This window comes from Bufo bufo, chromosome 4 (genome assembly GCF_905171765.1).
Source record: "Bufo bufo chromosome 4, aBufBuf1.1, whole genome shotgun sequence".
Lineage (NCBI taxonomy): Eukaryota > Metazoa > Chordata > Amphibia > Anura > Bufonidae > Bufo > Bufo bufo.
This window is the reverse complement of record NC_053392.1, coordinates 361,773,397-361,788,169: the sequence shown is the minus strand read 5'-3', so window position 1 is coordinate 361,788,169 and position 14,773 is coordinate 361,773,397.

Here is a 14,773-nt window from a genome sequence, read left to right as displayed (position 1 = left end):
ACTGCTTGGCTGATTTGCAAGGGGGTGAGGTGAAAGAGTGATGGACATCGGCTGCAGGTGCCAACTGTGGTCTTTCAGCAGGAGACTGGGTGGGAGACAATGTGAAGGAACTGGATCCACTCTCAGCAACCCAATCTACTATCGCCTGTACTTGTTCAGGCCTCACCATTCGTAGAGCCGCATTAGGCCCGACCAAATACCGCTGAAGGTTCTGTCGCCTACTCGCACCTGAGGAAGGGGTTTCACTTTGCTGGCACAGATCGACTACGTCCTCTCCCTGCAACAGGAGCTCCAACAGCAGCACCACGACCTGGGCCACGTCCCTTATTTGACGCTCTCCTCATATTTCTCGAATTTAGGATCTTGCCCTAAATGGGTGTTTAATTAATAGTAGAATAGAACGACAGTATGTAAAGGGTGTATCTCACACGGCCTGAACCAGACTAGGCCTCAATTAAAGATTTCTTTGCCCAAAAATGGCTGTATTTCAAATGCCTGAATCCAACCCCTGTATGTAAAGGGTGTATCTCACACGGCCTGAACCACTATAGGCCTGAATTAAATATTGGTGCACCAAATGGCGGTATTTCAAATCTCTGAATCTAACCCAAATGTATTAAGGGTGTATCTCATAATGACATATGCAGTAAAGGCTGCCAAATAAACTTTTTTTGGGCCCAAACGGGTGTTTGTTTAATAACTCAATATGGCAGCAGTATATAACCCAGGAATTTCAAACGTGCTTATGCTGCAAGGCCTGAAATATTGTGTATTTTGCCCCAAAAAGGGTGTATTATTAATGAAAGAATATAAGCCCTGTATATACAGGGTGTATCTCACACGGCCTGACCCACTGTAGGCCTGAATTAAAGATTTATTTGCCCAAAATGGCTGTATTTCAAATGCCTGAATCAAACCCCTGTATGTAAAGGCTGTATCTCACACGGCCTGAACCAGTGTAGGCCTGAATTAAAGATTACTTTGCCCAAAATGGCTGTATTTCAAATGCATGAATCAAACCCCTGTATGTAAATGGGGTATCTCACACGGCCTGAACCACTGTAGGCCTAAATTAAAGATTTCTTTGCCCAAAATGGCTGTATTTCAAATGCATGAATCAAACCCCTGTATGTAAATTGTGTATCTCACACGGCCTGAACCACTGTAGGCCTGAATTAAATATTGGTGCACCAAATGGCGGTATTTCAAAGGAATTGCAAACATGCTTATGCTGCAAGGCCTGAAATATTGTGTATTTTGCCCCAAAAAGGGTGTTTTATTAATGAAAGAATATAAGCCCTGTATATACAGGGTGTATCTCACACGGCCTGACCCACTGTAGGCCTGAATTAAAGATTTCTTTGCCCAAAATGGCTGTATTTCAAATGCCTGAATCAAACCCCTGTATGTAAAGGGTGTATCTCACACGGCCTGAACCACTGTAAGCCTGAATTAAATATTGGTGCACCAAATGGCGGTATTTCAAATCTCTGAATCTAACCCAAATGTATTAAGGGTGTATCTCACAATGACATCTGCATCAAAGGCTGCCAACTAAATTTTTTTTGCCCAAACGAGTGTTTGTTTAACAACTGAATTTGACAGCAGTATATAAGCCTGTAATTTCACACGTGCTGATGCTGCAAGGCCTGAAAATAGTGTTTTTTGGCAAAAAAGTGTGTTTTTAAAACCCCAGAAAATGATGGGTGTATTTCTAGCTTAAATTGCACACTGACTAATCCAGATGTTGTATATTGCCCAAAAAGTGTTTTTTTGGTAACAGAATATGAAAGCTGTATATATTAAACTTCAATTTAACACTTGCAGATCAGGAAAATAGTGTTTTTTGGCAAAAAAAGTGTGTTTTTAAAACCCCAGAACATTATGGCTGTATTTCTAGCTTAAATTGCACACTAACTAATCCAGATGTTGTATATTGCCAAAAAAGTGTTTTTTTGGGTAACAGAATATGAAAGCTGTATATATTAAACTTGAATTTAACACTTGCAGATCAGGAAAAAACAGTTTTTTGGCAAAAAAGTATGTTTTTAAACCCCAGAAAATGATGGGTGCATTTCTAGCTTAAATTGCACACTAACTAATCCAGATGTTGTATATTGCCAAAAAAGTGTTTTTTTGGTAACAGAATATGAAAGCTGTATATATTAAACTTGAATTTAACACTTGCAGATCAGGAAAATACTGTTTTCTGGCAAAAAAGTGTGTTTTTAAAACCCCAGAGAATGATGGCTGTATTTCTAGCTTAAACTGCACACTGAATAATCCAGATGTTGTATATTGCAAAAAAAAAAAAAGGTGATTTTCAATGTCCTAAAAGCTCAGATGCAGTGCTGGTGTACTGAGCTTGCATAAAATGGCCGCCGCCGCCCACCTAACTGACTTATTAAAGTTATTTTTCTTTCGGTCACTGGGCTCAGGGCAGGATAAAAAAGTTGTGCCCTGCACCCACAAAACACAATGTATGTAGATCGCTGAGTTAGATTCTGATTTTGAGCAAACAGTCTCTCCTATTCTCTCCCTGAAATCACCAGCAGCATCCTCTCCCTACACTAAGCACAGCAGAGTGACGTGCAGCGCTACGTGACTCCAGCTTATATAGAGGCTGGGTCACATGCTACACTGGCCAATCACAGCCATGCCATTAGTAGGCATGGCTGTGATGGCTTCTAAGGTCAGACAGTTAACCGCTTGTTGATTGGCTGGAGACAAAGAAAGCGCCGAACATCGAACCCAAACCCGAACTTTTACTGAAATGTTCGGGTTCGGGTCCGGGGTCCAAAAATCCTAAAGTTCGGTACGAACCCGAACTTTACAGTTCGGGTACACTCAACCCTAATTATTATGTATTGCAATTGACTTTTGAATCTTTTCTTTTGTGGACAGATATGAACTGTTTTCATTGTGTTCTCCTCTGGTTGATGTAGCCTTTTCCCTGCACTTGTACTTGTTTTTAACTTAAATTTTATTGATAAATAAATAAATACATATGAATAAAATTAATATCGATTCTAAGCGGTCTGGCAATCTTTTTATAGGTTTTTATATTATGATTTTGCCATAGGCCTATTCTATGCTCAATTGAGTAACGCATGATTAGTATGATATTTTTTTGTCTAATTTATTACCATAAATTAGCTGAGTTCTTTTTTTGGTTAAGATCAGTATAAGGATGTAAAGGTTGAAGAGTGAGTTAAAATCCAACATTAGCACTAGAACAGTGATGGATTTAAATGGGTCTTCTAGGCTAACAATATCAACGAACTATCCTCAGGGTAGGTAGGTCAATATCAGATCATGGGATCGGACACACAACTATACCAATGATAATTTTGGCTGGTGCCTCTCACTTCCACTTGCTAGGTGACTATTGTGCAGGACTATTGCTGGCTCTGTTTACAGCAAAAACCCAGAACACTAAGCTTTTTGTATGGTTTGACCACAAGACTCTGTTCGCACTACCATATATAGACTCTCTGGAATGTGCTTCCAGTGTGACAACACTTTGATTGTGATCCTTCTGGCCTCTCACTGTTAACCCCTTCCAACCAAATCTCACAGAGCAGTTTCTCCGATAAATCTTCCAATAAACACTGAGGATGAATACATTGTTATGCAAGCGGGTGTGAACCCACTGCGCCACTGACTGGCTATACTCTGAAGGGGCATGACTAAGCAACTACCTGGTCTTCACTAGAGCCTTTGATGGTAAGGATAGGCTTAGGCCGTTTTGGTAGTTGCTGGCCAGCTAAGACCTGTCCTAGGTTGCTAACATAGCTTATATGTTTATACAGCTAGACCGCCAATAACCTTAATACAATTCCTATGTTTGTGTGTTAAAGACAAAAGCAGAGTTATTTACAGTGACTTCATCTTTGGATGTCATGTAATAGTTATATTTTGTGTCCACAGAAACAGAAAAAGATAATGTGCCTTTAAGATTCATTATATAATGTAAGGTAAGCTCAATGAGACAGCAGACACAACAGAAAGCATATAGTTAAACTGTTGTTGCTATGCCAGAGTCTTTACCAATCCTAGCTAGCCTCACACAGCCCAGGAGTTTTGACCAATTGCAGCCAGCCTGTCACTACCAGAGCTTTGGGACGTTCTCACAGCTCTGTTTCTCCACCCCTGTGATGATGTCACTACTAGAGCTGGGAGGAGTTCTCACTGCTCTGTTTACTTTTGGTTTCCTTCCTCCCAGCTGTTCCTCATGCGTTTGATTTCCCTCTCTTTATATCACCCCTCCTCCTATTGTAGGGCGTGGATTATAGTTCTCATTTCAGTTGTAGCTCTTGCTTTAGTATCTTCACTTGTAGCTATCAGTTCACTGGACCTGTGTTCTGCTGCAGCAAGCACTCCGGATATTGCCAGCTGTCCTTGGATCCGTCTTCTCTGCGGCTGCAACACCTTCAGCTAAGTGTACAGACATTGTTGTGTACCTGATTATTTTCTGACTGGATCTGAGGTGGCCACAGTTCCCTCCATATACTGAGTAGGGCACCGGTGGCCGTGCCCCTTCCACTATTGTAGGGGTTACAGTGGTCATCAGTCTTAGGCACGTGGGCATGCCTCGTTCCGCCATTTGGATCCGGGCATGTGCTTTAGCAGCATAGGGAGAGCTTTGAGGGTCTGACAGGGGTCACCCTTTATCCTCCCTAGTTTGGGTCCGGTCAGTAGCTCTTTTACTGTGTATACTATTGTTGCTCACATACAGCCGTGACATTATAATCCACCAAAACCGTCCTTTTTTGACATGGATCCGCTTTCTGGCCTGGTTGACCGCATGCAGGGTCTTTCTTTGGAAGTTGCGGATCTCCGTCAATCTATGACTCAGCTTCAAGCATTGGGCTCTGCTCCGGCTCATGGAGTCTGTTGCGAGCCAAAGGTCTCACTTCCGGAAACGTTCTCCGGGGGCAGTGAGAATTTTGTTCGCTTCAGAGAGGCATGCAAACTCCATTTTTGCTTGTGTCCCCACTCCTCTGGTAATAAGGAGCAGAGGGTGAGGATTGTCATCTCCCTGCTCAGGGGTAATGCTCAGACTTGGGCTTTTTCGCTGCCATCAGGGGATCCCTCCCTTTGATCCGTGGAAAGATTTTTTGTGGCCCTGGGGCAGATTTATGATGACCCGAATCTAACTTACGTGTTTTATGCCAGAACAAACTGTCTGCGGAGCTTTATTGTTCTGAATTTCGGAGATGGGCAGCTGATTCGGGTTGGAATGATGCTGCACTCCGGAGTCAGTTCTGTCATGGTCTCTCAGAGAGATTGAAAGATGCGTTTGCTTTCCATGAGAGACCAACGTCCTTAGAGTCTGCCATGTCATTGGCGGTACGCCTTGACAGGCGTCTAAGAGAAAGAAACGAGACCTCTCTGTCCAGCCATTGTCAGTCTAGGGGCAGTGGTGCGGACTCATTCAGTGTGCAGGGGCCTCATCCTGTCTCGCTCCCCTCTGAGGAGGAGCCCATGCAGCTAGGTCGACTTGCCCCTGATAAAAGAGGATTTAGTCCTCAGAGTATGGTGTGTTTTTGTTGTGGGGGCATAGGTCATTTGGCAAATGTTTGTCCGTCTAGGAGATTCTTGAACTGTACTAAGAGCGATAATAAGAGAAAAACCTCAAAAGGTAAATCATCAAATTCTGCTTCATCTGCTACTTTGGGCAAAGTTGATGTAGGAATTGATGCTTTTCCTCTGACCTGCAGTTCCCGTTTTCTCCTGTCTGCCAGGGTGGCGCTAGAGAGCAAAGTCCTTTCTTGTGAGATTTTTGTCGATAGTGGAGCGGCCGTCAATCTTATTGACACTCAATTTGTAGCCATGCATGGTTTTCAGGTTTGCACATTAGAAAAGGATATACCTGTTTTTGCTATTGACTCTGCTCCACTCTCACAGAGATCTCTGAAGGGCATTGTTCACAATATCCGGCTAGCTGTAGGTGACACTCATGTGGAGGATATATCTTGTTTTGTCCTTAACGGATTGCCTTCTCCTCTAGTTTTGGGGTTACCCTGGCTCACTAGACATAACCCCACTATTGATTGGCAAGGAAGGCAAATAAATGAGTGGAGTGACTTTTGTAGAGAGAATTGTCTCACAGCGACTTTTGCAGAGGTGTCTACTAAAACTGTGCCATCATTTCTCTCTGATTTCTCGGACGTGTTTTCCGAGAGCGGTGTTCAGGAGCTACCTCCTCACCGGGAGTTTGACTGTCCCATTAACCTCATTCCCGGCGCCAAGCTGCCAAAAGCACGCCTCTACAATCTCTCACAACCGGAAAGAATCGCAATGCGAACTTATATCTCCGAGAGTCTCGAGAAGGGGCATATTCGTCCCTCAAAGTCACCTGTGGCCGCAGGTTTTTTTTTTGTTAAAAAAAAAGATGGCTCTCTGAGACCTTGCCTAGATTTTAGGGAGCTGAACCGTATCACGATTCGCGATCCCTATCCCCTTCCTCTGATCCCGGACCTCTTCAACCAAATTGTTGGGGCCAAGGTGTTTTCCAAATTGGATTTGAGAGGCGCGTACAACCTGGTCAGGGTCAGAGAGGGGGATGAATGGAAAACGGCCTTTAATACCCCTAACGGCCATTTCGAGAATCTCGTTATGCCTTTCGGCCTGATGAATGCTCCGGCCGTCTTTCAGCATTTTGTTAATAGTATTTTCTACCATTTAATGGGGAAATTTGTATTGGTGTATCTTGATGATATTTTGATTTTTTCCCCTGATGTTCAGACCCATCAGGATCATCTTTTTCAGGTTCTGCAGATTCTGCGGGAAAATAAATTGTACGCCAAGCTGGAGAAATGTCTTTTTATGGTATCGGAGATTCAATTTCTGGGTTTTCTCCTCTCTGCTTCTGGTTTTCGCATGGATCCGGAGAAGGTCCGTGCTGTACTTGAGTGGGAGCTTCCTGAGAATCAGAAGGCATTGATGCGCTTTCTGGGTTTTGCGAACTATTACAGAAAGTTCATTTTGAATTATTCCTCTGTTGTCAAACCCCTTACTGACATGACAAAAAAGGGGGTGGATTTTTCCTCTTGGTCGGAGGAGGCGCTTGCAGCCTTTTCTAAGATTAAAGAGAGTTTTGCGTCTGCTCCCGTCTTGGTGCATCCCGATGTTTCCTTACCTTTTATTGTTGAGGTGGATGCTTCCGAGGTGGGTGTGGGTGCGGTTTTGTCCCAGGGCCCTTCTCCTGCCAAATGGCGACCCTGTGCCTTTTTCTCTAAAAAACTCTCCCCGGCAGAGAGAAACTATGATGTGGGAGATAGGGAGTTGTTGGCCATCAAGTTGGCTTTCGAGGAATGGCGCCATTGGTTGGAGGGGGCCAGGCACCCTATCACCGTTTTTACCGACCATAAGAATCTGGCATACTTGGAGTCGGCCAGGCGTATGAATCCGAGACAGGCCAGATGGTCTCTGTTCTTCTCCAGATTCAATTTTGTTGTTACATTCCGACCTGGGATAAAAAATGTGAAGGCTGATGCTCTCTCTCGCTGTTTTCCGGGAGGAGGAAACTCCGAGGACCCGGGTCCCATTTTGGCGGAGGGGGTAGTTGTTTCTGCTCTATATTCCGATTTGGAGGCAGAGGTCCAGGCTGCCCAGACTGAGGCACCTGCCCGTTATCCTTCTGGGAAGTTGTTCGTGCCTTCTGAGCTACGTCACAAACTCTTTAAGGAGCATCATGATACGGTTCTTGCTGGTCACCCCGGGAGTAGAGCCACGGTAGATCTCATTGCTCGGAGATTTTGGTGGCCGGCTCTTCGTAAGTCGGTGGAGGGTTTTGTGGCTGCTTGTGAGACGTGCGTTCGCGCTAAGGTCCCTCGTTCACGGCCTTCAGGTTCCCTTCTCTCGTTACCCATACCTTCCCGTCCTTGGACACACCTGTCCATGGACTTTATCATGGATCTTCCTCGTTCCTCGGGGAAGTCGGTGATCCTGGTGGTGGTGGACCGTTTTAGCAAGATGGCTCATTTCGTACCTTTCCCTGGTTTACCCAATGCTAAAACGTTGGCGCAAGCTTTTGTCGACCATATTGTTAAATTGCACGGCATTCCCTCTGATATTGTTTCCGATAGAGGCACGCAGTTTGTGTCCAGGTTCTGGAAGGCTTTCTGTTCTCGCCTGGGGGTTCGGCTGTCCTTCTCTTCTGCTTTTCACCCGCAGTCGAATGGTCAGACTGAGCGCCTCAATCAGAATCTGGAGACATATTTGCGCTGTTTTGTGGCAGAGAACCAGGAGGATTGGTGTTCATTTCTCCCTCCTGCTGAGTTTGCTCTGAACAACCGTCGTCAGGAATCTTCTGATAAGTCACCATTCTTTGGTGCATATGGGTTCCATCCGCAGTTTGGGACATTCTCGGGAGGGGCTCTTTCTGGTTTACCTGAGGAGGAGAGATTTTCCTCGTCTTTGTCTACCATTTGGCAAAAGATTCAGAGTAATCTTAAAAAGATGAGTGAGAGGTATAGGCGTGTGGCTGATAAGAGACGTGTGCCTGGTCCGGACCTGAATGTGGGTGATCTGGTGTGGTTGTCTACAAGAAATATTAAACTGAAGGTTCCCTCCTGGAAATTGGGTCCCAAGTTTATTGGGCCTTATAAAATCTTGTCAGTCATCAATCCTGTTGCCTTCCGTCTTGATCTTCCACGGGTTTGGAAGATACATAATGTATTTCACAGATCTCTCTTAAAACCATATGTCCAGCCCACGGTACCCTCCTCTTTGCCTCCTCCTCCGATTTTGGTTGATGGCAATCTGGAGTTTGAGGTTTCCAGAATTGTGGACTCTCGCATTGTCCGCGGTTCTCTTCAGTACCTCGTTCATTGGAAGGGTTATGGTCCTGAGGAGAGGATGTGGGTTCCGGTGTCGGACATTAAAGCCACTCGCCTCATCAGGGCATTTCATAGGGCTCATCCTGAGAAGGTGGGTCCTGGGTGTCCGGAGTCCACCCGTAGAGGGGGGGGGGGGGGGGACTGTCACTACCAGAGCTTTGGGACGTTCTCACAGCTCTGTTTCTCCACCCCTGTGATGATGTCACTACTAGAGCTGGGAGGAGTTCTCACTGCTCTGTTTACTTTTGGTTTCCTTCCTCCCAGCTGTTCCTCATGCGTTTGATTTCCCTCTCTTTATATCACCCCTCCTCCTATTGTAGGGCGTGGATTATAGTTCTCATTTCAGTTGTAGCTCTTGCTTTAGTATCTTCACTTGTAGCTATCAGTTCACTGGACCTGTGTTCTGCTGCAGCAAGCACTCCGGATATTGCCAGCTGTCCTTGGATCCGTCTTCTCTGCGGCTGCAACACCTTCAGCTAAGTGTACAGACATTGTTGTGTACCTGATTATTTTCTGACTGGATCTGAGGTGGCCACGGTTCCCTCCATATACTGAGTAGGGCACCGGTGGCCGTGCCCCTTCCACTATTGTAGGGGTTACAGTGGTCATCAGTCTTAGGCACGTGGGCATGCCTCGTTCCGCCATTTGGATCCGGGCATGTGCTTTAGCAGCATAGGGAGAGCTTTGAGGGTCTGACAGGGGTCACCCTTTATCCTCCCTAGTTTGGGTCCGGTCAGTAGCTCTTTTACTGTGTATACTATTGTTGCTCACATACAGCCGTGACACAGCCTCACACACAGCTTGTGCGGGAAATTCCCCTAGCAGGAGCTGCTGGAATCATTATTCACCACAGAGAGGAGCCGAACAGACACACACTCCACTAAGAGCTGTGTTTTATGGAAGCAAGAGGCCAAAATAGGTATTTAAAACAGTTATATAATGTTCCTACTGTTAATATAGTGATTTGAACTGTATACTGAACCAGTTATATGTGTGTTTACTTACAGTTCCACCATACAAACGAACTACTGAGCCATACATACAATCATACAATCCAAACAAATTGCATACAAATGCGAACTGCTCATACCAGATCATAAGCAATTGTATAGAACAAACTGCAAATTAAGTAGAGCACGTGAACTATTGGTTTACCTCAGATATACCTCTCAGAGAGATCATAAAGTGCTTAAATAACTTAAAGTGAGAGTACAGAGAGAAATATATCCACCATTTTATGTTGAATGACAAGATTGAACAGTTGAACCACCATCCTATGCATACCGCCATTTTATGATACTTTATTCAACACGTGTTTTGTACATGGACTATCTGCTGCGGAGGCGGCAGTGTTATATATGAAGAAAAGTTGATGTTAATAAAGAAGTTATTTCAAGCATTTGGTGTGCTCTTTAAACCTACTGCTTCCATAGAACGGCGCTAGAGGAATTACAGAGTAATAGACAGTCTGGTTAGACTAAAAAGTCAGAGATATCAAAATTCTTCTAATGCCACAGCGCAAAAGGCACTTCATAGCGCCGCGCCTGCTACAGTTGCCAGGTGCCACTCCAGAGCAGTCCCCGAGTCAGTGGCAGCTGTCCAGGGGGTCAAAGATACCAGTGCAAGCACCGAGGGGAAGTACGTGGTTAGGAAGTCCGAAGGCAGTGATCAAGCAAAAGTCCATAAACAAAGTCCAAGGTCAGAGGCAGGCGGCAAACAAGCAAAATCCGATGAATCCAAAGGCAGGGTCCAGTACACCGAACTCCAAAAACACCTTCACACTAGGAACTAGACAAGCTAGTAACCATGAGTTGCTCAGGCATCTTTCTGGGGCAGGAAGCGCCTTTAAATACTTCCTGCAATCCAGCCATAGGCGGGTGAGACAAAGGGCATGTATGTGCTGCCTCACAAGGGAGGAGAGATACACACATGCAAGCCATAACAAACAGTACAGGTCTCCAGCAGGAAGTAAACTCTGGCATGGAGCACAGATGCAACTGTTCCAGATGTAGCAGGGTTAACACACAAACTCTTTCTCGTTCTGTGTTGGTCCTCTGGGGAATTTAAGAGGTGTGTATTGTAGTTTTGTATATTTAATAACATTTGTTGCTACTTTTCTTTTTCCATTTTTTTGTAACATTTTCTCAAGTCTCCGTATATGACCCAAAAAATCTTATGTTGTCTCCTGATATCTTGGTCACATGTATGTGTCACAGTTCCCAAGTGTTAGAAATCCACCAGAGCTTCCCCTGCAGAATGACAAGAGGGAAGTAAGCTGTTGCATAATAGAAAAAAAATGTATGCTTTTCGAGAATTCTTCAGAAACGGCATATGTGGAGGAGGTGGAAGATGGAGGAGGCACTAGTCACATGACATTTATTTCTGTAGTTATAAATATACATTTGGAAAGTTATTTCACAAACATTTTATTTAAAACTATATCTGCCAAAATGCTCATTTCATAAACAGAACTACATTTGTAGATGATCTTCTGGATGGTGGAATGACTAATGTCTGATTGACAATCTTTTTAAATCCATTTCGAGAGTCACTGACATAAAATTTTCTATCTAAAGGCTTCAGAGAGTTTTTGAGATCTAGGTATTGTGATACCTCACATTCCAACAGCAAATAGCAAGCTTAACTATATACTTCATACGTTCCAATTATTATTATAGTTTATTATTAAAGCGCCACTCATTCCATAGAGCTGTACATATGAAAATGGGTATACATACATAATACAGACAATTGCACTAAGCATAAACAAGACGATTTAAAAACTGGTACAGAAGGAGATAGAGTCCTGCCCGTGAGGGCTTACAATCCACATGGTATGGGAGAAGGACACAGTAGGGGAGGGTGAAGCTGGTCATGGTGGTATAGCAGCAGCAGGGTCACTGGCCGTAGGCTTATCTGAAGAGGTGGGTTTTTAGGTTTATTTTGAAGTATTCCACTGTAGGTGAGAGTCTGATATATTGGGGTAGCAAGTGTGGGGGATGCACGGGAGAAATCTTGGAGGCGATTGTGGGAGGAGGTGATAAGAGGAGAGGAGAGAAGGACGTCTTGTGAGGATCGGAGAGTGCGTGTGGGGATGTATCGGGAAAGTGGCTCAGAGATGTAGGGAGGGGACAGGTTGTGGACGTCCTTGTATGTATTTGTTAGTATTTTGAACTGAATTCGCTGGGCAATGGGGAGCCAGAGAAGGGATTGGCAGAGGAGTAACAGGGTGAGAGGTGGATAAGTCAGGTTGCTTCAAGGTTTTACTCTGCTTCAAATGTGTGTAATAAGCTATTGCAAAGTCAAAGTTAGTGCTTTTTAGTCAGTTATATTATTTTATCTTTACCTAAAGCTCAAATGAAGATCACATTGTGGCACACCTCCTGAACAGCTGTTATTTAATAGCTTTAGGTACAGAAACAGGCCTCAGAGCTCTTCGGTCCTGTCCACTGTGTAGTGGCTAGGGTTGGTTACTGCACCACTGATGCTATTAACTGCTTTGATGCTACTGCAAAACAGCTGCTTGGTGGAGGTGTTGGGAGTCAGACTTTTTGGGCAAATTTTCAATTTTTTCCAGTAAAAAGCAAAACTCAATATTTATTGCCCTGATTCTGTAGTTTGCAGAAACACCCCATATGTGGTCGCTAACTACTGTACGGGCACATGGCAGGGTGTGGAGGGAAAGGAGCGCGTGTGGATTTTGGAAGGCAGATTTTGCTGGACTGGTTTATTTACACCATGTCCCATTTGAAGCCCCCTTGATGCACCCCTAGAGTACAAACTCCATAAAAGTGACCCCATTTTGGAAACTATGGGATAAGGTGGCAGTTTTGTGTTGGGACTATTTTTAGGGTACATATGATTTTTGGTTGCTCTATATTACATTTTTGTGAGGCAAGGTTACCAAAAATAGAAATTCTGAAATTTCATCTCCATTTGCCATAAACTGTTGAGGAACACTTAAAGGGTTAATAAAGTTTGTAAAATCAGTTTTGAATAACTTGAGGGGTGTAGTTTATTAGATGGGAGTCACTTTTATGGAGTTTCTACTCTAGGGGTGCATCAGGGGTTCTTCAAATGGGACATTGTGCCAAAATAAAAGGCCATCAAAATCTGCCTTTCAGAAACCATATGGCGTTCCTTTACTTCTGCGCCCTGCCTTTTGGTCATACAGCAGTTTACGACCACATATGGGGTGTTTCTGCAAAAAACAATGGCGGAATTGAGATTTTTTTTATTTAGTTGCCTCCAGAAAGAGTTCATAAAATAAATGTTACACGTATGCCACAATGGTTCAATTGAAAAATACAACTACTTCTTCAAAGAGCAAGTACTCACTAGAAAAACCAAGAAGTTATGGTTCTTGGAAAGTGGACATAAAGGAGCTGGCCAAATGTACATTCTGTTCTTCCTATGAGCACCTTTGGGTGTGGCTAATTTTCGTCTTATTGAACTGTGTTTTACAATTAATAGATACCAAATATGTATACGGTTTCCTATTAAAGGGATTTTCCCAGAGTTTGACAGTGATGACCTATCCTCTGGATAGGTAATCAGTATCTGATCGGTGGGGATATGAGAGTTCATTACTGATCGTGGCATCTGAGAATAATAATGAGGGCTTTCAGGGGTTAATCCAGTAAAAAAAATACTAAACGTATCCACTTGAATGCGAAGAGGTCCGTGCAGCCATCTTGATTAACCTCATCAGGAAACATGACGTACCGGTACGGCATGTTGTCCTGGTACTTAAGGACAGATGACGTACCGGTACATCATGTATAGTTCCGATCACCGACGGCCGGTGATCGGAACCCGATGCCTGCTCAAATCATTGAGCAGGCACCTTGGCTAAATGCGCGCAGGGGGGAAGGGGGGGCGTCCCGTGTCAATTCAGACCTGCGGTTTGCGGCTTTTACCTGTGGTTGCAGCGGTGATCGGGCCTTCCGATGGCATGGAAGGCATCGCGCTGCCTTCCAGTGACAAGCCTGTGAGATCCAGCCCCCTGGATCTCATAGGCCGGAAGCTGTATGAGTAATACTCACTGTATTACTCATACAGCCAAAGCATTCCAATACAGAAGTATTGGAATGCATTGTAAAGGGATTAGACCCCCAAAAGTTGAAGTCCCAAAGTGGGACAAAAAATAAAGTGAAAAAAAAGTTGAAAAAATAAAGTTTCAAGTAAAAATAAACAAAAACATAATTTTCCCCAAATAAAGTTAAAAAGAATTGGTAAAAAATAGGGGAAAAAAAGGTATACATATTTGGTATTGCCGCTTCCGTATCGACCGGCTCTATAAACATATCACATAACCTAACCCCTCAGATGAACATCGTAAAAAATAAAAAATAAAAACTGTGCTAAATAAACAATTTTTTTGTCACCTTACATCACAAAAAGTACAACAGCAAGCGATCAAAAAGGTGTTTGCCCACCAAAATAGTGCCAATCAAACCTTCATCTCATCTCGCAAAAAATGAGACCCTACCTAAGATAATCGCCCAAAAACTGAAAAAAATATGGCTCTCAGAATATGGAGACACTAAAACAGGATTTATTTTTGTTTCAAAAATATTATTGTGTAAAACTTACATAAATAAAAAAAGTATACATATTAGATATTGCCACGTCCATATCGACTGGCTCTATAAAAATATCACATGACCTAACCCCTCAGATGAACACCGTAAAAAATGTAAAATAAAAACTGTGCTAAATAAACAATTTTTTGTCACCTTACATCACAAAAAGTGTAATAGCAAGCGATCAAAAAGTCACACGCACCCCAAAATAGTGCCAATCAAACCGTCATCTCATCCCACAAAAATCATACCCTACCCAAGGTAATCGCCCAAAAACTGAAAAAATTATGGCTCTCAGACTATGGAAACACTAAAACATGATTTTTTTGGTTTTAAAAAAGA